General features: G+C 46.1%; 1 pseudogene across 1 annotated transcript; it reads left to right on the forward strand.

The window, feature by feature from the left end:
* The first annotated feature begins 1,949 nt into the window (after positions 1 to 1,949).
* On the forward strand, positions 1,950 to 24,070 carry LOC144097342 (disintegrin and metalloproteinase domain-containing protein 10-like; annotated as a pseudogene). The gene is made up of 10 exons (XR_013306984.1): positions 1,950 to 2,155; positions 7,068 to 7,220; positions 9,744 to 9,935; positions 13,413 to 13,594; positions 14,204 to 14,381; positions 16,174 to 16,333; positions 17,450 to 17,548; positions 18,875 to 19,065; positions 22,510 to 22,715; positions 23,243 to 24,070. The product of XR_013306984.1 is annotated as a disintegrin and metalloproteinase domain-containing protein 10-like (transcript).
* The last annotated feature ends 2,822 nt before the right edge of the window (positions 24,071 to 26,892 follow it).

Here is a 26,892-nt window from a genome sequence, read left to right on the forward strand (position 1 = left end):
GACGTAGAATTGGTTTAGGTACCGGCTCACTCGTCAAACCCGTGGAACGAGCCGGCCCACGATAAAGCTGGAGGATCTATCGGCCGAGCTGTGGACGCTAACTCGGACGTCGAAATGACGAGAGACGGCCTTAATACCTGCCATGAGATTACTCAGCATTGCAGGCTAGAAAGGCTATCCTTCCCTGCTCCGCATAAAAGCCTAAACAGAGAACAGGAGGTACTGTTGAGAGAACTTCAAACAAAAACTCTCCCAAATCCAGCTGTTCTAAGCAATGTGTACCCGGATAGGTTTAAGCCGGAGTGCAGCAAATGCGGCGGCAAAGCCACCGTAGACCACATCTTCTGGGACTGTCCGAGAGATCCCCCGCCAATATCGCTCAAGAGGCTCGTGCTCCCGGGCCCGTGGGAGACCTTGTTGCTCAACTCCGACCTGGAAACCCAAGTACAGGTGGTGACGAGAGCCGAAGAGGTCGCCGCCAGTCTCCACGGACGGCCACCTAACAAGATCTATAAACCGATTTATAACTCAAGCCGATAATAAACGTTTTCTAATCCAAAATGGCACAAGAGCATCTATGGCCGTAGAGCGCCATGGCACTAGGCATTTTTCGATTACTTAAGGGGAGGCCAAAGACCCATTTCCCAAGCATTTCACCTTAAATTAGCCGAGCACCAGACCACGGGAAATCTTGTACCCATTGTATCACCGGTGAGCACCCGGCGGCACTGGGAATCGAACCCCGCACATCCCGCATGCAAGGTGGATGCCAAGACCACTCGGCCGCCACTGCGGTACGTATACATAGTTGAGAAGCCATCCCAACTTCCTGGGCAATATTGAACAACTCATACCAAGATATGTGTGATGTTCACTGGCCATAAAAATAGGCATGACAACATCAACCAACTTATGCCGTTATGTATGCCACTCTGTCTAGCCATCGCAGCTGTTCGGACAACATACGCCATGCAGCGCCAAGTTGTACGCGATGTTGGCAGACCGTTGCTTCTGGTTGGCCGTCGTTGATCGTTGTTCACCAGGGTATGCCATTGTTGGCGAATAAAGAGAATAGCCGGGCCATTAATGCATAAGTTCTCGAAACGTATCGCCATTATTGGTCACGCATTGGCAAGAAGGGGCCACCGTATGACCACGGATCACCAACGCGTTTACAATATTGGGCCGATCTGCCTGGGCTTCATGAAAGAACTGCTGCTGCAGGAGCATTGGTCGATCTTATAAAAATCCCAGCCACTGACCTTCATGATGAATACATCGCCAATGAGAATCTTGGGGAATTATGTCCTTGCGTTACACTTTCTTACACTGTCGGACTCCAGGAGCACGAGTGCCAGCATGGCACGAATGCAGCTGCCACTGTCCAGCTTTGCGTGTATGTGTGTCTCGCGTGTCGCCGCTAAAGCAAAAAGGCATTTCAAAAAATAGCATTATCACTCTTTATTTCCAAATATTATCCTTAAACTCTGTGTGCCTCCGTAGCCCAGAGCCGCTTTGCTGGTCACGTGGAGTGTTGTCGCTCTTAATGCAGGTGTCTGTCTCGAAGCGGTTCTGCAAAGTTCCGTGACCACACGGCTGCAGCTGTTAGCGTCTTGGAAGGTTTTGTACCGATTTTCAGTAAGAATACAATAGGCTCGGGCTCCATGCGTGTTTGTGCGCAATTTGATTCCCTTTCTCCATCTCTTTCGGTTACAAAGGGTGGCAACGCTTGCCAATTGGTGGAAGTTCAGGTCTGGAAATAAACAGTGGGTAATTTAACTCCAAGTTTCTGAACCTCCGGAGAGAAGGCCTCGGACAAACTCCACTGTCGTGGGCTCCGGTTAAATTTCGTCTGAGCGGTATTATTTAAAGTGTCACAAAGAAAATAAGTTACTTATTTGCGCTTAAGCATCCCCTACCGAAACTCATCCAGCCCTGGAAGCGCACGCGCCAGCGGCGCTCCCTGATGGATGCCGAGGCGCTGGAGGCAGGCATTACCAACGCGAGCGACGCTGCGCATTGGAGTGCGTCACCCTCTCCCGGCGAGCTGCCACATCGTCGTGCCGGTGCCGGAGACCCAGGAGAAGATGTGCAGCCGAAGAACGTGCAGCGAGTGTGCAATATGGAAATCGATATCGACCACACTTTCTACGAGGTGAGGGATTCCAAAATGCCGCTCAGGTCTTGTTATACAAAGCTGTTGGAAAGAATGTCCAAGGCAAAATAAGGTTAAAACATAATCGACCCAGTAAAACTAGCATTGATTGGCTAACGGTTAATTGTCATAAAGCACTATGACTGTCACGCGTTGCAGAAGTAGAGGCGAGATGGTAAAGTCATTGTATGATCAAAGTAACAACCAATTTTCTCAAAAAAGGTACATTTTGCGGTTATTTCTTTACTAAAGATAAGTCACTCTTGGATCTGATACGATAAGAGGAAAACTATATAAAAACAATACGATGGATGCCTGTCACGAACATAATGGAGAAAAAACTTGACTGCTCAAAAATCTTTCAGCGCGCAGTCTCTTATTTCGCCATGTAATTCGCCCGCTACATCTGCGGCCACTTGCATCCTGCGCATCTTTTTTACCCCAAGCTCTCTTTTTCCATGTCTATACACTAGCTGGCTACCAAAAAGCTAGTTTGTTTTTTTCGCGAAGAACGCATGACAGTTCCATCATCGAACTACGACAAAAAGTACCAGCCTGGACACGTGATCAGCTACAAACACAGTGTCAGCATCACTGTGCCAGGATGTGTTTGTCCTTGTCTTTAATTCGGAACAGGCATTGCTGGCTGCCTTCTCACCTTGAAACGGTTCGGTATCGTCTCTATGATTCAGCGTAGTGCGACTATCTGAACGAAAGGTATAATGCCGTTTGACGAAGGGCACCACGAACTTGGTGTGTTCAAAAAGGGATTACCGGGGACAAAACAGAGGGCGCTATGGGCTTCCACTGCATTGTGCGAGCGAGAAACTGCAATTCTCTCTGCACTGTGCGTCGCGAGTATAATTTTAACGCGATATCATTAAGGAGCCCATGTCGAAGAAAAGCCGGTGTGGCTTCATCGCAACCTGCGAACCGGATTCTGAGCAAACTGGGCATTTTGGAAGGTGGCGGTTAAATTAATTATTGCTCGCGCTATTCTCATAAGGCCCACCGCTAGCAGCACCAGGGATGAGCCACGGCCGTGGCGCATCCCATAACCGCAGCACCACTGCGCCAGGAGTGGTATTAGGGCTTCAAGTGATCTGCGAATGTTAAGCAGAGAAAGACCCGTTCTGCATACTGTCAATAACCCATTAGCTCTCACGTCATACCATTAAAGCGAAGCTTAAGTGTCCCCTCCAATTTTTTTTCGGTAAGTTTCTTAGCTATTACTGCCGCCTGCCAGCTGAAGCCCGCGGGAATCAGCGACTAGAGAAAAGGTTAAAACAAACTCGTAATGAAATATGAAACAAATTGCTGCCCCCAGTTGCTGTCTTTTCAGCTTCTGTATTTTCACGGCTGGGTCCTGAAGGAATAACTACCCGCCTTGACTATACATCTTAAAATTTTTCGTTCATCCTTGCTTTTGTGCTGAGCACGAAATTTAGTGGACATATTGATATCATTGGTGTCAAAAAAATACCTGCTACTAAACATGAAGAAGCTAAGTTGAACCAATGAAGCTGTTTTATAAAAAAAATTTAAGCTGCCTTTGACACTATCGCGAATGGGCTCTAAATATGAGTCGTAGGAGGCACCACCCAAGATAATACCAGGTGTTTCGGAGAATACGTCAAGGTTTTTTTTCAGAAATAGGCTTTTTATGGAGAAAATATGGCTATTGAGGCATAGTTTTACCAGTGCTGACGGACAGTAGAAAACCGGTCGATCGTTTTATATAGTAAGCTGGTTAACTAATTTTTAATAAGCAACTTTTTAACTATTAGGTTTGGGCGCCTAGTTGCAATGAGACATTTGTGGCCGGCCGTTAGTTATAGCTATATCAGTTTTTATAATTGAGAAAAAGCGATTATCCTTGGCTCTGCAGCTCGACAAAATATGCCTTTTTTGACTAGTTACGTGCACTCGAGAGGTTGCTTTGGCTGCATGCTTTTCAAAAGCACATGTATTTTACCACGATGTAGCCATATTTTGTCCAGCCACTGCATCCAGTATAATCGCGTTTCGAAATTCTAAAAGCTGATATGGCTATTACTAGAGATCGGCTGCAAAGACCCGATTCCAACTAGGCGCCTAAATCTAGTAGTTAAAAAGTTAGTTATAAAAAAATAAGGTAACCAGTTTACTAAAATGACTCACTCGTTTTCTCGTGTCCACCAATACTGGTAATGCTTGGCCGCAAAAGCCATGTTTTACCCCAAATTAAATGCCTATTTTTGAAAACATTTTCCTGAAAAAGCTGGTAATTTATGAGGCGCTGTCAGAACGGACTGCATACATTATTGGACACGTCCGCTGTATTCGCACCGCGCAAAAGTGGAGGCGAACAGATGCATGATCCAAATTGTAGGCGAAAATACAATACAAAGCTCTGCACGCCTCCTGCTAAGCCTGTTCCGCGCTTACAAAGGGCGCTTGTGCAGTCATCAACGTTTGTGCGCTGAACGCTGCTGCAACGCGCCGCGAAGAACGATTCCGAGACTAAAGTTCATATGAACGTCGCTGCCTTCAAGCTAGAGCGCAGCTTAAGTACAATAATGTCAAAATACTGCCACAAACTGAGTCGGCTCTTTGCCGCCCGCAATCTGGTATCAGCGCAATTGCGCATCGCTTGCGTGCAGTTGTCTCGCCCGGTCGTTCTGAGTGATCCACGCTTGAGGCAGACGCCCCAGAAGAACGAGCCGTATATACCAGGTGCTTTAGAGGAACGTGCCACCAATTTTGTTTTTCTAAATAGGGTTTATCAGGTAAGGAACGTCTTTCAGCGGTAAAGTAATACCGGTGTTGGCTGATGTCAAAAACAGGTGACTTATTTTATAATAATAATAATAATAATAATAATTGATTTTTGAGGAAAGGAAATGGCGCAGTATCTGTCTCATATGTCGTTGGACACCTGAACCGCGCCGTAAGGGAAGAGATAAGGGAGGGAGTGAAAGAAGAAAGGAATAAGGAGGTGCCGTAGTGGAGGGCTCCGGAATAATTTCGACCACCTGGGGATCTTTAACGTGCACTGACATCGCACAGCACACGGGCGCCTTAGCGTTTTTCCTCCATAAAAACGCAGCCGCCGCGGTCGGGTTCGAACCCGGGAACTCCGGATCAGTAGTCGGAGTTCCCGGGTTCGAACCCGACCGCGGCGGCTGCGTTTTTATGGAGGAAAAACGCTAAGGCGCCCGTGTGCTGTGCGATGACTTATTTTAAGTATTACCGATAGGCGCCTGACTGCGATGAGCGACCTGTTCTTGCCCATTAGTAATAGCCATAAGAGTTCTCTGAATTTTGAAAACGCGATCACCCTCGGCGCTGTGACCCAGCTAATTTGGGCTATTTCTCGCACCATTCGAACGGCGCGCCTGCAGGAGGGCGCATTGTGATGTCAGTGAAGCGCGTTTCTCCAAGACGCACGTCCCACGCGACGATCTCTGCCACACGCTTGCTTTGGTGCCCTCCTCTCATCGCCACATCGCTGCTCCAGACTCGTAGGGGCGGAGAATGTCACGTGGAGCTTGGGTCAAGGAGCGTCGCGATTTGATGGATGTCTTTTTGTGCTTCGAGCCAGCTCACGGTTTTCGAGTGGTGGGAGAAATGGCTCGAATTAATCGAGCCAAAGCGGCGAGAGTAATCGCGTATTCGAACATTTAAAAACTCATATGGCTAATACTAACACCCGTTTACAAGTCGCTAATTGCACTCAGGTGCCTATCAGTCAAATACCGTCTAAAAACAGGCGAATAATGTTAACTACTGAAGCGTTTCACTAAATTTTGTTTTTTGACGTCCGCCAACAATGGTATTAGTATGCCCCAGAAAGCTGCTTCGTACTTGACAAGCCCTTTAAAACTTAGGGGCCTGCTTCTCATAAACACCTGGTGTATAAAAATCTCTGGGTATCAACCAGCTGAACGCGTAGCACCTGTTCTGAGCGCTCGAAAGTGGCCAGTCGAAGACGCCAGTCGTGATTCGTCATATAAGGTGCAATAACTGCGATCTTGCACATAGTGACCCGTTCCGCTAAGCGCTATGTGGCGAATGCTGGTTGGCTGAAGTTTCGTTCCTATATAAAGACTTTTTATAGTTCGTATATTAGCGACTTTCTGAGGTTTTGCTTGTACCCAAGAAGAAGGTGAGATAGTTTCTCGGTTTGTGTGTGTGAGGGTATGAACATCCAGATCTATAATTTGTTTCGAGACCACTGTTCTCCATCCCGAAGTGAGGTGTACCGAGTAGGGTCCACTTGCTGCGGCACCCTTGTAAGTAGCGGGCAAGTTGCCAGATTTCTTTCACGCAGGGAAGTAATTATATGGCGCCCCAACTTTGTCGCCCCCTACCTTCGCCAACATGGCATCTCACGTCGGAGCTGTTTCGCGGCCATGCTAACCAAACAAGTAAAGGAACTTTCTTCTATGCTCTCTTTGAACTCGTGTTTAGACAAAAAAAATTCACACGCGGCAAAACATCGTCCCAAATTTTGCGTTTCAAGCCAACGTTTCCGAATAGACATCGGCTAAAGTCTTTCTTGCACGCCAGTAATGGCTTCTGAACCGACGACAGCGTCTGTATGTTCGGACGCCCTGTTTGTTTTGAGATGTGAATGCTGTGCTCACCAAGTTTACTTCAACAGTGCGCCCTGTGCGAAAGTAATTTTATGCAAGAGTTTACTTGCTTTCTTAAGCGGCAGGAGTAAGGGAGGGAGCTTTGTTACGGCGGGGCGAATAAAATAAGCACGGCAAAGAAAAGGAAGCCAAAAAGACGACATTGCGATATAGTGGAAAATATTAACTCGAAATGTGAGGATTATTTGGATAAAATTATTGCAGTAGAGACGCAAACAGCTGGGCGAAACATATAATCGTGTCCATCGCGAACATTACTGTCTACGCCACTGCAGATGGTGGCGTCAGACATGGGCGGCGAGATGACGAAAGTGCAGGCGGCCATCACGAGCATGGTGGCCACACATGTCGCCTCCGTCTCGGACATCTTCGGTGGCACAAACTTCAACGGCATCACTGACATCTCGTTCATCGTGCAGCGTCTTCAGGTACAGACGCAGAAACTGACGCAGCTTGAGAAACCAAGGGCCTTGAGTATGCAGCAACTACTATAAAACATTGGATCCTTTAGTGCCTCGCAATTTCGGCTATGCTGAATAAAATAGTTTAAATAGCGTACGCGTTATGCCCTCTTCTTGATGGTGCACACATATCTTCTGCCAAACAAGATAAATTGTTTGTGAGGTGCGCTGTAGGCGAAGGCCGGTTTTAAATGGCCAATAGTGGCTTTTTTAGCGCGATAACGTTAAGGAGCTCGTGTCGCAGAATTCCAGGTGTCGCCTTCGGTGTCTTTTGCGTCGGTGTCGTAGACCGCAAGAAAAATATCCACGAAAAAATTGCCTGTGGTTTAGCTCTGGTTAAACCTGGATTGACGCGATAGCAACAGCTGTCCGAGCGGAACTCGCTCAGTCGAATTGCAAAGTCAGTCTTTCGCCGCTCCGTGGATGATGATGATGATGATAAGGTGCTCAGGCTGAATGGCCGCTCCGTTTCGCTGGGCGTTCCTGCATCTTCCTCCCTGGACGGGGATTCACTATCTCCCCTCTCCCCTTTCCATTCCCCCCACTCGATTTCGCCGGCGCGCCGCGCCGCCGGCAGCTGCTCCGCACCACGTGACCAGCCACGTGAGAAGCCACAGGCTCGAAATGCTAGCCTAATGTAGGCGTGCGGTGCGCACACCAGCCTCGTGTTCAGACGTCACTCCGCGCATGGTCACAACTGACGAGGCGGGCGGCGTCTGCTCCGCCGTCGGCGCAGTGGCCAGGCGCGCGGAGCGCGCATCAGCTGTGGGCTATGACGTCACTTCGCCCATGCGCACAGCTGGCGGAGCGGTGGTGCCACAGCTCAGCTCGCAGCCACGCTGACATCGCGAAGTGGCTGGCGCAGTGTAGCTCTCGCTACAAAATCCCCAGAGAAGCAACCTAGGAGCCCGGTGTGCCACCTAGGTCACGTACCCTTGTGGCTTCATCAGAACTTGCCAACCGGATAATGAGGAAACTGCACACCGCGGAAGGTGGCGGGGGTTACTCGGGAAGAGCAGCCTGGGTCACACAAGTGCCACTGGTGGCAGCACCTGTCATCACCTGCAGTACCTGCTGTGAATGCAGGGATCTATGAATGCTAAGTAGGCAATGACCAATTCTGCATATATGGGCATTAACCCCTTAAGGCTATCGCCCAATACTCTTAAGACAGACCTTAATTGTCTCCTCGAATTTTTTCGATAGGCATTACCTTGTTTCACCACGGCCTCGCAGCAGTTCTCAGACGCATCACCCTAGAAGCTCGACACAGTTTTTCTTCCCGTGCGGTTCTTTTTTTTTGCTCGTGCTTGAACGTTCTTCATTGCGATTCTAGTGGCATTTCTGAATAATCGTGTGGCACTGTCAAAAGCGGAAATGGAAATTAGCGGCGCGTGTCCCACAGGGCCACATTTCACGGGAACGAGAAAACCAATAGCAATAACTCTATGAAAGAAGCCGCAAACTGAAATTGTCTATGTCCGTGCTGCGAAAGTAATTGTGCACAATATAAATAAATAGAAAAATATGATAGAGCTAACGACAGAGTTCCTAACACGAGTAGGTTTCTTGACTAAAAAGAAAAATGATTTTTGTTCACATTTTTGGTCGCTGAAAGGAACTGGCAATTTTTCCGCCGCTTTTTTTCGCAATTTAAATCCGACAGCTTGGTCCTCCTTCACTTTGATGAAGATTTTCATCCGCGAAAGCTGGTTTCCTTGCAGACCGGCAAAATTAAATTAAATACTTAGTGTGAGCATAATTTTTCTCGGCACTGAAATCAAAACTCATTGCGTTAATGGTGACGCGGAGTGGCGTGTATTTGCTTCTTGCCATTTCCCTAGCTTGTTTTTTTACTGTTATCGCATTAAAAGCATCATCTGGAACAATATGCGTCGTCGGAAGATTAATTCTCTAATTAGCTACAGTGAAGTGACATCACCAGATTGAAACATTCGCACTAGCTGATTGGAGGCAGAGAAGTGACGTCACCACACACGACATGGCGTCACTGGACAGGAAGTGACGCCACTTAAGGGTAAGGCATCAACAGGCGCTAATACTGTCGTACTGCCGACACATAATAAGATTTTCTGTCCTTGTAAATTTTCGATTTTGCCTTCCTGGTGGTAAGAAAGTGCCTTGTGGAGAGGTATACCAAGTCACCCTGACATTCGGGCACACAATGGCTGCTAATGTTTTATATGCAACCCCAGATGTCCCTTGACGCCATTATAGCGTAATCGCTTAAAAAGTCAGCGGTGGCAATCCCTGGTTTCTATTTTTATATCCATTAATCTGCCCATATACGCCGGCTTCTTCAATATCTTTTTTTTTAATTTCAACCTTTCACTTGCCAGAGCCGGTCAAAGAATGGTAGGAGTGCAATGATGCGAAAGATCTTTTGAACCGTTTTGTACCGCCACACATGTTTTCACCAAAGCGTGGCGTGGCCGCATGCACTGATGTCCCTCGCGCTCCTCTTGACAGATCAACGACTCGAGCTCGTGCGAGGGGGCGAAGCGCCATTCGAACCCATACTGCAGCGACACGCTGGATGCTTCACACACGCTAGTCGAGCACTCCAAGCGCAACCATGACAACTTCTGCGTCTCGTACTTGTGGACGAATCGGCTTTTCCCGGTGGCATACTGGGCCTTGCGTACGTCGCCGAGCTCAATGGTACGTGACGTCACCACACGAGCGGCTTATGACTGTAGAAGACGAGAGGGATGAAAGTTTCAAAGTTTGAAAGTTTGAAAGTTTATTCGGCCATATTACAATATGACCCCGGAAAGAGGCAAAATGAGGCAGACAGAGCGTGCCTCCTGACGAGGCCTACACCCCGGCTTACACATCTGGACACTGGTGACTAGACGGCAAATCATGTTTACAAAAAAACAATCATTTTCAAGAAAAGAACAGCACACCTAAGGGTATCAAACCTGATCACGAGACAAGAGAGAAAAACATTACTATAATGTTAAAAAAACAAAAACATGACATCGTTACGCCCGAACTGTCTAATCATAAATGCAACACAGATAATAACTAAAAAAACGAAAATAATTAGAAAATTTGATAACAGGCGCTGGAGTATAAATATACAGACAACAAAAAAAGAATCAGTACCAACAAGACTCAAGTAATCGCAAAATTACAAAACAGGAAAGAGCAACTTCAATTTTTTTCTTAAAGGCAATAGAGCTCGTAGCTTCTTGAGCCATTGTCACTAAAGGTGGGAGCGCATTACATAAGGCTGCAATTTGGTTAGTTTCACTTTGTGTTCCATAATTCGTTCTGGATCTTGTAGCAGATAGGGAAACCACGCGCAATTCATATTTAATGTTTCTAGAAAAGTACATATTCTGGAAAGAAGTGAAATCCTCCTTAATTTTATAAAACATGTGAATCGCTAAGCTAAAGTTGTAACAGTCAAGGAAACTGCGTGCATGAAAAGTTTTGAAGAGGTTTGTTTCATTCGTTGGATTTATACATAAGACACGTAAGGCTCTTTTCTGGAGGGCAAATAATTTATGTGAATCAGTTTTATTGCAGGTACCCCATACTAGATTGCAATCTACTAGATGAGAGTGCACCAAAGCAAAATATATTTGTTTTCTAACCTGCATTGGTAAAAGGTGTCTTAATCGGTAAATCACACATAACGATCTCGCCATTTTCAATCGCTTATAAGTGGCAGCTGTGCCTCGTGTAACCTCATGAGCACGCACTTAGTATAAATGTATAAGAATTCAGTGCCTGCTTAACTGCGTGCCTCGCGATAAAGCACATTTCCAGGATCTGACTATACGTATGCAGGTTAGTGTGACATTAAACATGTACTAAAAGGAAGCGAATGATGGTGTGCCCAATAATCGCGGGGTCACGTTTTCTTTCTACCATTTGTGGCCTGAATGATGGAACCTTATATTTCATGTTCAAGCACGGCGCAGGTATGCAGGTAATTTTCTTATAGACTTAAGACAAATTTTTCCTCATATTTTGTTGACTAAAGTAGACGTTTAGTTCAGGTGTACATTGACAACGAATCTACAAAATGTGTTCAAGAGCACTAAATTTGTGCTGTAAAATTACGGTTGCACTATTCAGTGTATCACAATTTGGTACCACTGATGTGAAAACAACATTCATATCTGTGTATTTGTAATAGAGAGAGAGAAAGGATGAGAAGGAAGGGTAGGGGGGGGGGGGCTTTTAACAAGGAGGAGGTGTCAGTCTTATTCGAAAAGTATACATTCGTCTAGAATATTGCGTTCCTTGCAGTCGAGTGCTCATGCGTGCTGTCATGAAATCTGCACGATTAATCATGTTCCTTCCGTAGATAAACCGGTCTTTCGCTCTCTTCGCCTGTTACACAACAGTCACAAGCTTATATCCACGCTTCTAAAATTGACTAACCTGTCTGATTTTAGAGTGCAGAGCACGTGGAAACCCTACTGTCGCTTCGTTTGTTGGCGGCAGGAGAGCATTACGCGCGATAAGTGAGGGGCATATATATATATATATATATATATATATATATATATATATATATATATATATATATATATATATATATATATATATATATATATATATATATATATATATTCTTAATCAGCCAAATCCACCTAAAGAGCAACCCCATTGCTCAGGAGCAGGTTATGCTTTTCATGTAAGTTACAGCAACTCATCACCGCCGTGTACTGAAAAACTATGCAAGTAATTTGAACAACTGCTGCAAACATTGGATTTAGATAGTTTTGTTGTCATTCTCTGGCGCTGGCTTAATTTTATTTGAAAACTTTCACTCTAGAGTATTCTTTCAAGTTCTGTTTCCGAAAATATGGCATAAAATAATTACACACATTTTAGCAGAAATAGACAATGAACATTCATTGTGTGCAATCGGAGGAACTGCGGTGCTTCATCAACACAGGCAAGCAAATGTGAACAGAAAGCAAATGTCACAAGCGCAGGGGTGACCGCATTTTTTTCTTACGTTCCCCGTTCAGCAACAGAAAAGCCAACTGGTTATAATGCATGAGGTATAAAATTCGATATACTCCTCTAAACTGTCCTCAATTTAATATTTTTAGCAAAATTGTACAAGGAGACAGGACACAAAACGACTCAATAATTACTACTCCAGTAATGTTCTGTCTGTGTTAAAATTGGGCGAGTAATATGGAATTTGAGAGGCGAATACCAAGGAGCTGAGCTATAAGGTTCAACGCTGCAGAGATGCATCCTTGCTTCCTCGACCACTTAGCTTATGATCCCTTCTTCACTGTCGTCTTCTGAGTTCGTATCTTTCGCTGATGTCTTCATACGCGACGCAGTGAATCATAATGTAGCTCTGAAAGGAAACAAATTAAACCACGCAGTAACAATTCTGAGCATTTAGGCTCAAGCTGATAAAAAAATGGTTCAGCTGTGGATATGTCGTTTTTATTTGTAAATATGTTTGTTCTGGGTCATTTTTTACTTGAAATTGGATTTACGTGTAGGCTCTCAAAGCGTTGCGGGCCCGCGTGCGTTATTAGTGTTTTTTCCGAAGGAAATATTTTTGTGTTTGCTTGCTATTACATTTTAATTCGACTTACTTTATGGTTCTGGATTTGGCTCATTAAAAAAAAAAAACTCCTCAGGTAAAGATATGTTATGGTTTTCGTGTTATGCACGCATCAACAAGAAATATAAGTCTGCTGCACAAAATTTTTGCTGGTAGCATTTTGACTTCGAGCACCGAGTACTACGCTCGAAAAGAGTACCTAACTGCCTTATCCGTAATAGCGGCAATAAGGAATTCTGGGTATATCAACTCTGTATGCGATAAGAAGAAAATGAAAATTCATATGCCCTTCGTGTATTTTTTTATTGGTTTCCATATTCTTTCCACCCAGATTTCACATGATGTCCATACGATCTGAAATTAATCACAGAGTGTCCGGTCGGAATTATTTTGGATGCATTGCCAGCGCAGTCCATAGATACTCCGTATGGTCTGTATGTGTTCTGTATCGGCCATAGAGAAAACATGCAGTTATGGGAATAGTCACCGAAACGTTTCGGAAGCGCAGGCAACAGGGCTGCGCCGTTTGGCGCTCGACGCACATTTAGCACCCCCCCCCCCCCCCCCCTTTTCGGTTCCAGGCCACGCGGGCGGAATCTGCGAGAAGTTTCAGTCGGACGTGGGCCTTCAGGTGTCCGAGTACGCGGGCCCTGTCAGCCTCAACACTGGAGTCGTCACCTTCAATAACAAGAACTCGCGCGTGCCCCTACCCGTATCCGAGGTGACCTTTGCCCACGAGCTGGGACACAACTTTGGGTCCCAGGTACGTAGCCGCAGTGTAACTCTCTGATTATGCTTGTAGTGTCGTGTGTTAACATTTTTTCTTGTTACGTGGTGGTTTGGGTGATTCAAATTGTGCACACTCTCTCTCGACCACACTAACTCTTATAATTCAACAAATAGCGGTAGCACTGATGCTAACACTTCATGTCACCGTGAAATATAACTTACCGTTACCTTTATGGTGGCACCGGTTTAAATGTTGATATTGTGAACTGCGTTTTACTATCTGTGGTGGCTCAGAGCTGCGGCGTTCTGCGGTTAAGCCCAAGGTCGCGAGATCGAATCCAGGCCATGTCGGCAGCATTTACATTTAGGCAAAATGCAAAAACAGCCGAGTGCTGTGCCACGTCCGTGCACGTTAAGGGACTCCAGGTAGGCGAAATATTACAGAGCGCTCCAGAACGGCATCTCCCAAAGCCCACGTACAGCTAAGGGATGTTAAATCTTGCACACCATGTGCCAGTTAGCTAAAAAAAGCTTTCACATTGTTGTTCATACTTACTACTAAACTAACTGTTAAATGCGACGCACTCTAATTTTGGTGCTACATTTCTGTTTTCTTGACGTCATTATCTTCTCCCTCTCCCAGCACGACCCTCCCGAGTGCGTGCCGGCTGACAGCGCAGGCAACTTCTTAATGTTCGCCAGCGCTTCGCACGGCACGATGCCCAACAACCGCCGTTTTTCCATCTGCAGCGTCCGCGCAATTTCAGCCATCCTAGCGCAAATGTTTACCAACCAGGGAAGCCGCGTCAACTGCTTGCAGGGTGAGCTCTCCGTTTCATAATCCGTCGGTCGGCGTAAGCCTTACCACGTAGCAAACAAGCTTGTGATAACGTCGGGAACCTACTAACCGTAAAAGGAAACAAAAGATCAAGATTACCCGCGGTACAATAGTGCAGTGGGGAGTCCTTCCTTCGGACTCACCTACTTTATGTGTAATGAGAGAATTGAGCAAATAGGTGTACAATGCTGAATATTTTTGTTCCTTCATTATTATTTGTATTCTTCTCTAGTACAGCCTGCATCATGTCACTGTGCTGTCGCTCGTGACGCCGCAGAGTTCGGATAACGCAGGGTGGCGCCTGCCAGTGACATCATACGCCACGTCAGCGCACTCTGACTACTCAGCTTAGCAATGTCCGCCTGCTTCTGTTATCGTACCCTATGCTCCAAGCCATCTTTCGTGTTGCAACAGCGCCGTCCACATCTTGTGAAGCGTGCCGTTCACTTCACCTGCATTATGTTTCTTATATCCTTCGTTTTTCTCACTGCGGCTTGCGAGCTCTCCTTGAGCGGCGGGTACCGCAAGTGCGTTGTACAAGACGCTGTAAACAAACTTGTGAATGACGTGTTTATTTCGAGATGACTGCATCTGGTGAAATCCTCGGGAACAAGTACTCCACTCCACTTCTAGGCAGCGTTTGGCTAAGGACACACACGGTGGTGCAAATAAATCCGGACTATGCAATTACTACCTGCCTCAAAGCCCATCGCACATTGCTGCCTCGCCAGACAAAAATCCGTGGATCAAATACAGGGTATTAAAGAAAGATTTAGGTGGTCTGCTCTTTTGCAAAGTTTGTTATTTTTTTTATCAAAAAAGAAAAGCTGCAGTTCCAGGAGCAGCCTCGAAATCACCCGCAGAAACAGTTTTGAGCGTGCTCCCCCCGCCCCCAAAATTTTAGCCAGTTGCTCGAGGACTCCGCGCATTTTCTAGTCGCACACATCTGCCACCGCCACTCGGGCTTCGATGCCCTGCTTCGGTGTGCCATTTGTTGCCAAGGCCGGATATTGTGTCCCTGCTTCTATCGTATTCGGCTCTTCGGAACAGGAGTGAGCAAATACACCAGCTTTGCTGTCTGCAAGTGACTTCGTTGGTAAATAGAAACCGCTCTAGTTCATGCACCGACACTACCGTTCGATGAGCCCCGATCTCTCTCATACACTGAGGCAAGCGGAGAGCCCAATTTTTTCCTAAATAGAGTTATATAGCTTCTATAAATTGCTTGCGCAGCAACTACAGATACCGAAGTTAGTACAGAATTCAGAAGCCACAATAGCAGGGATTAAAGGTGGCTCGCGCGCTGTCAAGCTCCAATATAGGCAGGTTTTTTCTCCAGTCACCTCTTGTCGCTCTTACGGTGAAGTCCTGGAAATAAACATCGAATTATTATTATTGTCAGAGTATACATTCCTTTCAGTCTCTCTCTCTTGCTCATCACCAGTTGATTAAGAAAATAAGAATGTCAAGGTATTTCATCAACAATTCTGATCCTGTGTCATTTAGACTGCTGCACCACTAAATGCATGCTCACACTCCCGCATTGCGAACGAGGTGATGCAAAGCCCTTTAAGGAATACTGTTCAAGGCACTAGACAGCAGTAGACCACTTGGCAAAAACTCACCATTAGTTATATGAATTTCCTTGTCGGTGTCATGCGCAATGCTTCTTCAAATTAGGCAGTCAAGATTGCTGATGTGATAAGGACGTGATACTCGCCTGGGTTCCTGCGCGAGTTTCTGGAACCGTTGCGCATCACTCCGTGTCTGTGCAGAGATGCGCGGTCCCTTCTGCGGCAACTCGATCCGAGAGGAGAACGAGGAATGCGACTGCGGCTACGACTGGCACGAGTGCCGCGACACCTGCTGCTATCCACGTGAACACGGCAAGCTCAACCGCAAAGGGTGCACTCTGCGACCGAACGCCAAGTGCAGGTGCATCCACACGAAGAAAGCTTGAGGCCACCACGGGGCTACCACGTGCAAACTGTTTCTTAATGCATATATGGGTCTAGGACTGGTGCACCAGATATTCGCGATCCTAATTGTCCGTCGCCTATCCCACTTCATGCAATACTTTCTCCATCATTCTTGATGATTATATGAAAATCTTAAAATCGCAAGTTTAACAAACGCAAATGCCGCGCGAGGCCGCGCATCCTTTCTATAGTGTTTTCACTGCGCAGTAGGAATTTCATCAGTTCTTATGCTGTTGCGCTATGCGTGACCAATATTTAGTGGTGCCTCAGTAACTGACATCTTTGTTGTGAGGCGCTCCGGAGTGTTCTGTGTGGCGTCATGAAAGGATAGGCACATGATACAAATAGTATCCGTAGGATTCAACCAGTGTAGGCTCGGGAAATCACAGTTCCTTGATGACGGGATCACCACCACTGTAAGAAGTAATGGCAAATGTGATTGAATACATGATTGTAGATCACGCGGAAGATATATTACCTTATAAATATTCCTTTTTCTGCAATTAAACCTATTACACCGGGTTTGAAGCGCGCCGCGAGTATTGTTGCCCATGTGGTATAGATGAAGATTATGGGTTTTTATGGCGCAAGGGCACCTATGGCCAAAGAGCGCCATGTCAAAGGTATTTTAGACTTCTCAAGGTGGGGTCAAAGACCCATTTCCCAAGCATTTCACCATAAATTGGCCGAGCACCAGACCAGGGGAAAGCTTGTACCCATTGTATCACCGGTGGGTACCCGGCGGCACTGGGGATCAAGCCACGCACCTCCCGCATGCGAAGCGGATGCTCAACCACTTGGCCACCGCTGCGGTCCCATGTGGTATATCTAGGATTTCTGTAAACATTTATGGGTGCATAACTGTGGCAGATAAAGGGCAAAGCGGCAGCGTTAGGATTACTGGAAAACCTTGTTCGGTCCCATAAACTCACTCAAGACGTACTGTTGTGAACAGAACACGCTCATTACTCGCGTTTTGTCAGCCCTGGAGCTCTTCTTTTGCGTTTGTAGCAATATTTGCTGCTGAGAATTGGCGCGTTTTCCATTTTGACGGTTTCGCGCTGTTTCACAGCCCTTCCAACAGCGCCTGTTGCACCGAGACCTGCCAGTTCCACAATACATCCCGGATCTGCCGGCCGGACGACGACTGCCGGTTTGAAGCGTATTGCACGTATCCTTGCAACAGCGAAACTGTGTACTACTTCTGTCTAACTTTTCGGTCTGTAATGGAGGGACAACGGGGGAAAACTAATGCCACAAGATAAGTTTACACCCTCTCTAATGAGCTGATAACTTTAGCTGCCGACACAAGGATGACGGAAAGCGGACAAACAATGCTTCCACGCTCTTCGGAGCTATAAAGTTGAGTGTTTCGGCTAGGCGCAGTCACTTAAGCCTACTTGTACGTCACATAAAGAACATGAGCTTTTCTCGGGCCCCAGCTTCTTCCGGGTTTGAACGTTCCCACGAACTACAGCTGTGGAGTCCTGTTGGCCGTTGTGTGTCACCGTCATGACAGTATAAACTAGGAACACGCTGTTCATTGCGCGTTGCAAGTCGAAGCTGCGCGCTGTAAGCGGCTTCGGAATACGTTCGATGTACTTCTCAACGCGCCGCGTCTGAGCTGACTAGTGGCTCCTTGTGACTTGTGACTCGTTTAAAGCTGCTCAAGCGCCGATCACTTTTTTTCCTGGGCTCACGTGTCCAAGATCGAGCGTGCCATTACCCGTGCGCCCCTCAGTACGGAACACCTTGTTGTTAAGAATTGTAAAGCCTAAAAGGGTAGCTGAGGGAAAAGATGAGGCATGCATGATGAACTTTAACACACTTGTGCCCCTTAGTACGAAGTGGAAACATGCTGCTGTGTACGCGATAGAGGACAGATAGAGTTTTTGAATGCTTGGATTTGGGTTATTTTGTATGGCAGAGTGGCAACAATGAAGAATTATCAGAAAATCTTTATAGGTGTTTGCAAAGAACTTAATACAGTGTTCGTTACCGTTTCATTTTCTTGTAAACTATTCTCGCCCTTCTTTTTCAAGTGATTAGAAAACGTTTTGTTTTCATAACTGCTGGAATCAGCTGTGGCGTGGCTCTAGGTCTGCTAATAGTGCCTCGCCATTCGCAAAAAGCGCTGCTCTTTCATTCAATCATTTGAGACCGTTCACAAGGAAATGGAGGCTGCCGAGACCACAGCCGCTATTCCGCAGCTTCAGTGAACCCCGGCTCCCTTTACGTACTGCCGGAACGATGGAATGCGAACCTTTTCAGAAACATCAATACGTTGTTACCCTATACAAGGCGGATTTAAATATTATTTCTCACAGGAGACACCAGCTCCGATGGTGTCAAGGTTTCAAATATTAATTTCAGTATTTAAACGGTGTTTAAGACCTCGATATCTTCTTCACTGTAAAACTAGGGAAATACGTTGGGCGGGTTCTTGCGCGACTCGTGTGCTTGTCCTTGACGTGATGGCCGTGGCGCCGCCGTTAAGCGGACTGAACGGCGTGTGCCCCGCGTCGGCCGTAAAGCAGGACGGCGTGCTCTGCAACCGCGGCAGCCAGGCGTGCGAGGCCGGGGAGTGCGTGCTCTCGGTTTGCCGCCTGTACGACCTCGTCGAGTGCCACCTCACGGGGACTTACCGCACGGCCGACGAGATGTGCCTCATCGCCTGCAAGGAAGACGGTGCGCCACTCTCCTCTCCTCTGCTCTCTCTACTGCAGCTCTGGCACAAAAGCAGTCCACATCGAAGTGGCGGGTATAGCAAAGACGGTGCGATGTCAGCTGAAACGTAGGATATAATTTGGAGGGAATATCACCGCTCGTTAACTATATTTGCCAAGGGGCACTGGCGCCGTAATACTTAGGGCGAGGAAGATGAGATAACACGACGGACCGTTTGTCGGTCGTCTTGGCTCCTGAAGCTGCACTTCACCATCGCCAGTACGAAGTCCGCATTGTATGCGGCGATGGTGGACTGGAAAATTACTTTTTGTTGCGTGACGCATAACTGCAGCGCAAGAACCATGTTTATAATGGGAAAACGCACATTATCTTAATAAAGCTTTAGTCACAACTCGTTTCCTCCAGGAAGGTATGCGGACTATAATTCCTGCGTTGTGCAGAGAAGCCAGACACAAATGGACACGTAATATGGCCAAACTAAGCACACCGTAAAGCACCTTCATTTGTGAGGGACAAATCTTTATTTCGATTTATACGCTGCAATACAAGCGTCGCTGAGGCAGTTCTTGCTGTTTTTTTAGAAGACACGGAATGTGCCTTGGCACGCACACTAACCCTTGATGTCTTCTGCGGGCCTCATGTGTCTCTCGGATATTACTTTTTCTTCCGCTATCGTGCATACCACTCGTACTGCGTATTTCTGCCCTTCTCCGAACTTAAGTAACCTATTTGATAAGTTCAGTTGTGCTACTTTTTGTTTGGTAGAACGGCTAAGGATACTGCGAGATTGAAGAAGAACTTCGTAATGAGATTAGAAGATTACGAAATAATTTGAAAGAGAACTGAAGACGCTACTTTAATTTAGCGAACGCAGATTGGGGTATGAAATCTGGCAGGTAAAAAGGAGATAACGGAGATGACAAAGAACATTGAGTATGCATACAAAGACATGGGGGAATTAAATACAAAATCCTGAGTTTAAAATAACAGAACACTCAAAGCTAACAAGCGCAGAAAAGGATCACAGTTCCAGATGTACTGCTTTGGAACAAAGATCTCAGGACCTTGAGATGCGACTTGTTCAAACTCAGCAACATCCTCAAAACATGAATATTGAAATTCAAGGTGGTCCAGAAAACCAGGAAGAAAATGTCACTCCTACCCTGTCAAAACTTGGGGATGCATCTAAGGAATCCTTCGCGTTCCTCAGATCCCTGACTGGAGGGTAAAGGTCGGAGAACGATGTCCAATCAAGTGAGTAGTTCTAGACACTGGTGGTACCTCCCTCGCCAGGAGGCGGTGCTGATGCTCTGTCGCAGCTTGGTCAATGGAATGGGGAAAGACAGTCCTCCAACACTGTCGCGTCGAAGTCACCACTGCGGTGAGGTACGCGCCTTCGTGAGAAAAGAATGGCACTAAGATTCCCAGCCGGTGGGAAGGAGAAAAGCCAGACCGAACATTGTCGTGTCGACTTCACCATTCTGACGGGTTCGGTGCCACTCTGGAAAAGGAATGTAGAGCCGTCTCCCAGCAGGTGAATGAACGACCTTGTCTCCCCCGCCTGTTGTCCGAAGCGTGGAACCTCTGTCGAGGTTGCAGCCATCTTTCAATTAACATCCCCCGCGTGACCTGTCAATAGCACCACTCAGTCCGGCAACTCGATAGCAGATTCGACCATTTCACGATTCCGCTGTCACCACCGCTTCTGCCGCGAACGCCAGTCCTCGCCGCAGCGTTTCATCCCGATGACTCATCCGCCTTCACGGTGGTCTTCTAGGAATTCTTCCCAGGCCCGAATTCAGCGATCTCAACATTGTTCTTATAAATGTTTAAACTACCACTCCTCTCCCCGCTAATGACCGCGCTGCAAGGGTCTATATCACTTTGGACTAGCAGGACATCTTTCATAATAATGCCTATTCTTTCAATAAAAAGCCACTTGTTTAGGGGCTATTCATTTCAACTGCGTAATTCAGGAAGCTCGTCCTGAACACGACAACATATCAAATTATTTTTCAGACTCCTGGTGCATTTTTGTTCTTATTTAGATGACAGAAGCTCTCTGAAACTTTTCGCAAATGTTTCCCTGTTTAGCCCTACTCGGCAAACCCCGCGTACATTAGAAAACGTTTTTTTGCGACATTTTAAAGAAACGAATTATATCTTCGGCCTAAGTGCAATTAGAGATAAGGGTGTGCTCACTGTACTCCTACTTAGCTTCTCAAGTTCTCTGTAACAATGAGGGCGCTCATAGGTACCTTCTATTTGGGTTGATTTGTCTGAACGAGATTTCTTCTCCCAACGGCCACGTCACGCTCAAGTTTCTCGCGCTTTACGATTTCATTATTTGCAGTACTTGTTATTACAATACAATGCATTGTATTGCAATTGTGGGAGCAATAGGAGCAGATTTCTGCTCCTATCGCCCAAATACCACTCAAGTTCCTTCTGCTTTACCGTGAGAATATTTGCGATATTTGTAATTACAACACAGTACAATACATTGTTTTTATGAGAGCGATGGGAGCGGATTTCTGCTCCCACCAGCCACATACTGCTCAAGTTTGTCATGTTTAGCAAAAACTTACTTGCAATATTTGTGATTTGGATCCAAATAAGCGTTATGTCGTGTATGTATTTCATTCCTTACGAGTCATGAAATGTTGCTGCACATTTCTGCGCTTCTAGAGGCCCGATGCAGAGAGCAGGGAGAAAAGCCCTGAAGGAAGAACTATTACGCCAACAGGGGCAAGTGCCTTTTGTGCATTTCTGCCAACGCTGAGCCGTGAGAAGTGGTTTTGGAATCACGCTCACAATCCATACTTTGGTTCAGGTCTGAGAAGAATATCTAACGCGTTAAACGTTTCAAATGTTTACAAGCAAAAACCCAGTATATTCCTGATCAGAAAACAGGCATATTGTCTACGTCTTCAGAGAATGAGGGAAGTACCAGCAGGCCCGGCACACAGAAAAATTTCGCACTTCAATCTAAGAGTTGCTTTATTATATGTTCGAGTAAAACAGTTCAGAACCCAGCGAAAGAAGACTTCACCATCGGCCCCCATGACTGTCCAGAATTACCCGCGCAATATCAAAAATCTGTGTTCAAAGGGGCTATACTATGTTAAAAGCTAAGTTAAGGGCTATGTTAAAAGGGCTCCATCAGATAACATAATTAAAACGCACGCGAACATCTGAGAAAAGCATAATTATTTTTATCGCAACGAAGAATATTCCGTAGAACTGATGAAAGGCGTGTTGCACTGATGGCTGCACTGAATGCAGAAAACTTAATTTAAACTATAAAAACAGTGGAAGGCATGCACAAGTCTTTTCTACTGTACAGACCAATCAGTTGAATCCATGGCTAGAGTTCCTCGCGCTTTATTGCTGTCTGTGCGTTGTGCCATGTAGGCCACAAACTTTGTGTTTCTCGGTGTGCAGCTCCGGGCAGCCAGTGCATGGAAGCCTGCCACTTCGAGCGCATGAAGGACTTCTGCAACAAGAAGATGGAGCCCGGGGCGCCGTGCGACGACATGCGTGGATACTGCGACGCTTTCCAGCGCTGCCGCCTGGTCGATGCCGAGGGACCGCTGGCCCGCCTACACTGGCTCGTCTTCGGCGGAAGGGGACTGCGAAACGCGCTCGTGGTGAGCATCGCCTTAACTGTAGTTGAGCGGTCGGTGTGCGCACGCGGTACTTAAGATCTGCCATTGTACGGCCACCTTCTTCACTAGCCCTTCATTACCAATATAATATTTGCTAAAAACACTGTAGCCATGATGTTCCATATTAACAGTCTCTATAGGATCCAACCTTTAAAAAGTGTTGTGTGGTGCTCTGAAAGCATAATAAGAGTTCTCGCTCTGGTTATGTGTATACTTAATCGCTCTTTTTACTTCCTCGTCAATTTTTTTTTACTGTTCCTTAGGTCTGGGTACCAAAGTGCAGTCCTCATTTGCATGAGGTTCCCACCATCGGCCTTTTTATTATCGCTAATTACAATGCATCTGTGGTGTAGAGGGCACAGAAAATCTCACTGACGTTAAGAGCCGCATAACCATGCTTTTGCTGTGTAGTAGATGGAGGAGGAGTTTATGATGTTCATGGTAGGCCCCCAGTGTAGTCGGAGGCGGGCAAAGCCGGGCACCTAACTATATGCATTCGCAATGTGCAGCGCTACTGGTACGTGACCCTGACTGCGGTGGCCGCGTGGAGCGCTGTGACGGCGCTATTCATCCGCCTGTGCGCCGTCCACACGCCCAGCAGCAACCCTCACATGCGGCCGCCGCACAGGATCGCCGACACCGTCTGCTCGTCCAGGCGGCTGCTGCGCATATGACGCCGCCGCGCACCTGCCAACTCTGCACTGGACCCCGGTTGTGGCACACAGAAGTCCGGTTAAAGCTGCAGGGTGTAACGCAAGGACAGCGTAGAGGAGCCAGTGGGATTTTCAGACTTGGTGTAGAATGCACCAACACAATCAATATTCCCTCCGTTTTTTACCAAGAAACAATATATTTAATGCGTAAAGTAAATCTGTAAAAGGTATTTTAGATACAAAATAGCTAGAGTGGGGGCTAACTGGGGCTCATACACTCAGCCTAATCATACATTAGTATAACTGCTGAAAGTACCTGTCGATATTAGTTATGTAGGGGTAGTATAGTTAAAATGCTTGATAGTTTTTCGGGCGGAACAACTTCCATGATTTAAAGGCGCAACTCTCTCTTGCGTACCAGCCGCTGATTTTCAGCCATGACTGTTCCCGCTTCACTGCACGTGGTTCAACGCTTGCTCAAGCCAGTAACGGAAATTTGCAGTGCACGCTGCCTACCTTCAGCCTTGTCTGGATCCTTCATTACATATGAAACTGATTTGACAGCTAAACACCACCCCTTTCATACTACTATCTGTACCGCTATGGGTTGTTCATCAACCCGTCATTTGCGCAGTAAAGCCGTCTATTCCTTCCTAGAAATGCATGAAGACATCTCATTTCAATCCATACTGGGAACTCGCGTCCGGCATTGCTCGACGTTCTTCAGGATTCAAGCACGCTCTAGTAAGGACAGACTGTTAGAGAAGAAAATCAAATAAGTAGAGAAAAAATTTGGCAAGCATAAAGAAACATATCCTATTTTTCCCTCCGCGTAAATAAAGAGATGCGATAAACCAAAAAGATCTATCGTCCATAATACTAGTCCTAAATGTGTGTGCTTACACAGGAGAAAAAAGTAATGTCGACAGCTGTGATTCCTACGAATATCAATGCGTTGGCATTGGAAGGTTCTGCGCAGGCGGAAATGTCGGCCGCAGAAACACGCCACGCATGACTCTGCTTGAACCTAGTTAAACGTCACCCCAACCTGCCCAGCTTGGGAAGTGGCTGTTAAATTAAAAATTGGTGGCGAAGGGTTTCTAGCGAACAGCGACCTGGGTCTGTAAAGCAACCTGGCGGGTAAAGAATGCATCGCGTAACCGCTGCACCATTGCACCAGGAGTGGTATGAGGACTCCCCCCGAGATCTTTGTACTTAAAGATGGGATTGAACAGTTTCGCCGATATGGACATTAAGCGATGAACGCTATCGCGTCATACCTGAACACGGAGTTACAACTGAATCAACAGTAAAAGGAAATGCATTCAAACAATATCCGCAGAGGATCGCGGAAGACATTTTTCCTGTGGATTTTGAACATGAACCTTTTAGGGGAGCTCAGAGGACAAAATATTCGTGCCACAATAACGGAACTCCACATCGCTAAGAAAACATCACGCAAGGGGCATAACTGTTATGCGAAATTGGAGAAATAATAAAACATGAGGCAAGCCTGCGTAATAACAGTTACCACGTATATCCTGCATTCGCAAGGAATAATAACAATGTATTATGCAACTAATTAGAAAAGTGGAGTCATTGAATCCTAATCTCTGTATTTTTTGGCAAAATTGCTGCTAGCCTTAGTTCAAGGTGATTAAGTACATCGTTTGTGAATATATAACCTGGGCCCTTGTCTCTATTATTGGTTCGAATGGTATTCAGTTTCTCGAAAACTGATGTCGCGTTGGTGAACTGTTCTTTGAATTTCATTGTTGATAAAATGTTTTGCGCTTCTGTCTCCTGTGGTTTGCAGATGTATACATTTTTTAAACTTTAGATTCGTGCTGTTATCATTCACCAGTTCTGGTATTTGTTTTGTGCGCTGCTTCCATGCAATGTAGTCGTTTTCTGGGCGCTCGTCAAGCTCTTTGAATAGCGTTCACCTCAGATGACAGTCCAGTCACTGGAAAATAAAATTTCAATTTATTTGGTATGAAGTTAGGCGCCACATTCAAATGTTTTCATTAGGATTTATGGGCATCAATAATGTTAACATAATGGCCAATGACATGTCTCTTGTAGTTTTGCAGGAACAAGGAAATTATAACCTCTGGAATTGGTTCTTCGTATTCTCCTCCATCGTTAAATGCGTTTTCAAGTTCACCTGACACGCGGTAGTCATGTGAAAATTTCGAATATGTTTAGATTCTCGTACATTGTCATTTATGTTTCTGGGACTGCCTAAATAAAATCAGATGCAATGGAAACAATTTAAAACTGAATTTGATTAGAATTCTCGCCGCGAGATCACGAAAGTGTCTATGGTAATGCTTGCTCTTTAGATTGGAAGGGTTCTTGAACCCTGTAGAAAATGATAGTAAGCGCTCCCTTGGCGCCGCCAACTTGCTCATTGCTCTTTTGGGCGCATCTTGCGCAAACACAATGAAAGCAGGACCATGAGCTCTCTGCACTTGTTCCCAGGAGTGCGAGGAGCAGGTGATTTGAATGCGCGCGTAACCAAAGGAAGGGTCCGAGCCACTCTATGGAGTTTCCCGCTGGAGCTCGCTGAAAAGGCATGGAACACCTTTTCTCTCTCTCTGGTTCTTATCCCCACATGACACTCGGTTCTGCGACGTCGTACATTGAAGAGAGGGTGCGTGGGAGCTTCGTACCTGATCCATTTGCAGTTCTGTGAGCAGGTGCAGTCAGTTGTTTTCCGCAGCGCTATATCTAACATGGCGCAGCCCTTCAAACTCTCTTTGCAAGCTACCGTATATCAAGTTCAAAAGAACCGACTGTGTGGCGAGTTGGTGCATGACTCGAAGACACAAGGCGCATGAGTAGCAGTGTTCGTTTTTTATTCGTTCTGTCTACTCTTGGGCCTTGTATATTCGAGTCTACCGTATATCAAAGCCAGAAATGACTAACTGTCGCAGGGGATACTTCATTCGGGAGTAAATACCTTTCGGCTACCATGTCCTCACAAAGAGTACAAATTACTTCCTTACCGATTAAATGCAAATGGAAGGAGGACAGTTAGTCATACCACATAACGCCTCTTCGTGGTTACTAAGAAACACTATCCTACTGATGGCAAAATATATAAGGAATAGCATTCCACTCGAAGAGCTTCCTATAGGATTTCAGTGCTGATTTGCAAAAAAAAAGCGATATTTAACAATTTCTGTAAATTCTTTTCGAAGAACGAGCGTAAATTCTAGCTCTTTAGGTCCTGAATTCTTTAAAACAATCCTAGATTTTTTTTTTGGAGGGTGGGGGTTTTGATTACTCAGCTTATTTGCCACGCGTGCAACAGTAAAAGCACAAAGAAAGCTGGCGGGCAACATAAAAGGTCCATGCATTCATATGAAGACACCGGGCCCAGTTGTTTTAGGAGGCATGGGTTCAGTAGATCTTTTTTTTAATCCATGCCTCTCGGCTCACATACATCATTGCGAAATAAAACCGACACCTTTATGAATCGGAGCATAACTTCAGCTTAG

The sequence above is a fragment of the Amblyomma americanum genome, chromosome 7 (genome assembly GCF_052857255.1).
Source record: "Amblyomma americanum isolate KBUSLIRL-KWMA chromosome 7, ASM5285725v1, whole genome shotgun sequence".
Classification (NCBI taxonomy): Eukaryota; Metazoa; Arthropoda; class Arachnida; order Ixodida; family Ixodidae; genus Amblyomma; species Amblyomma americanum.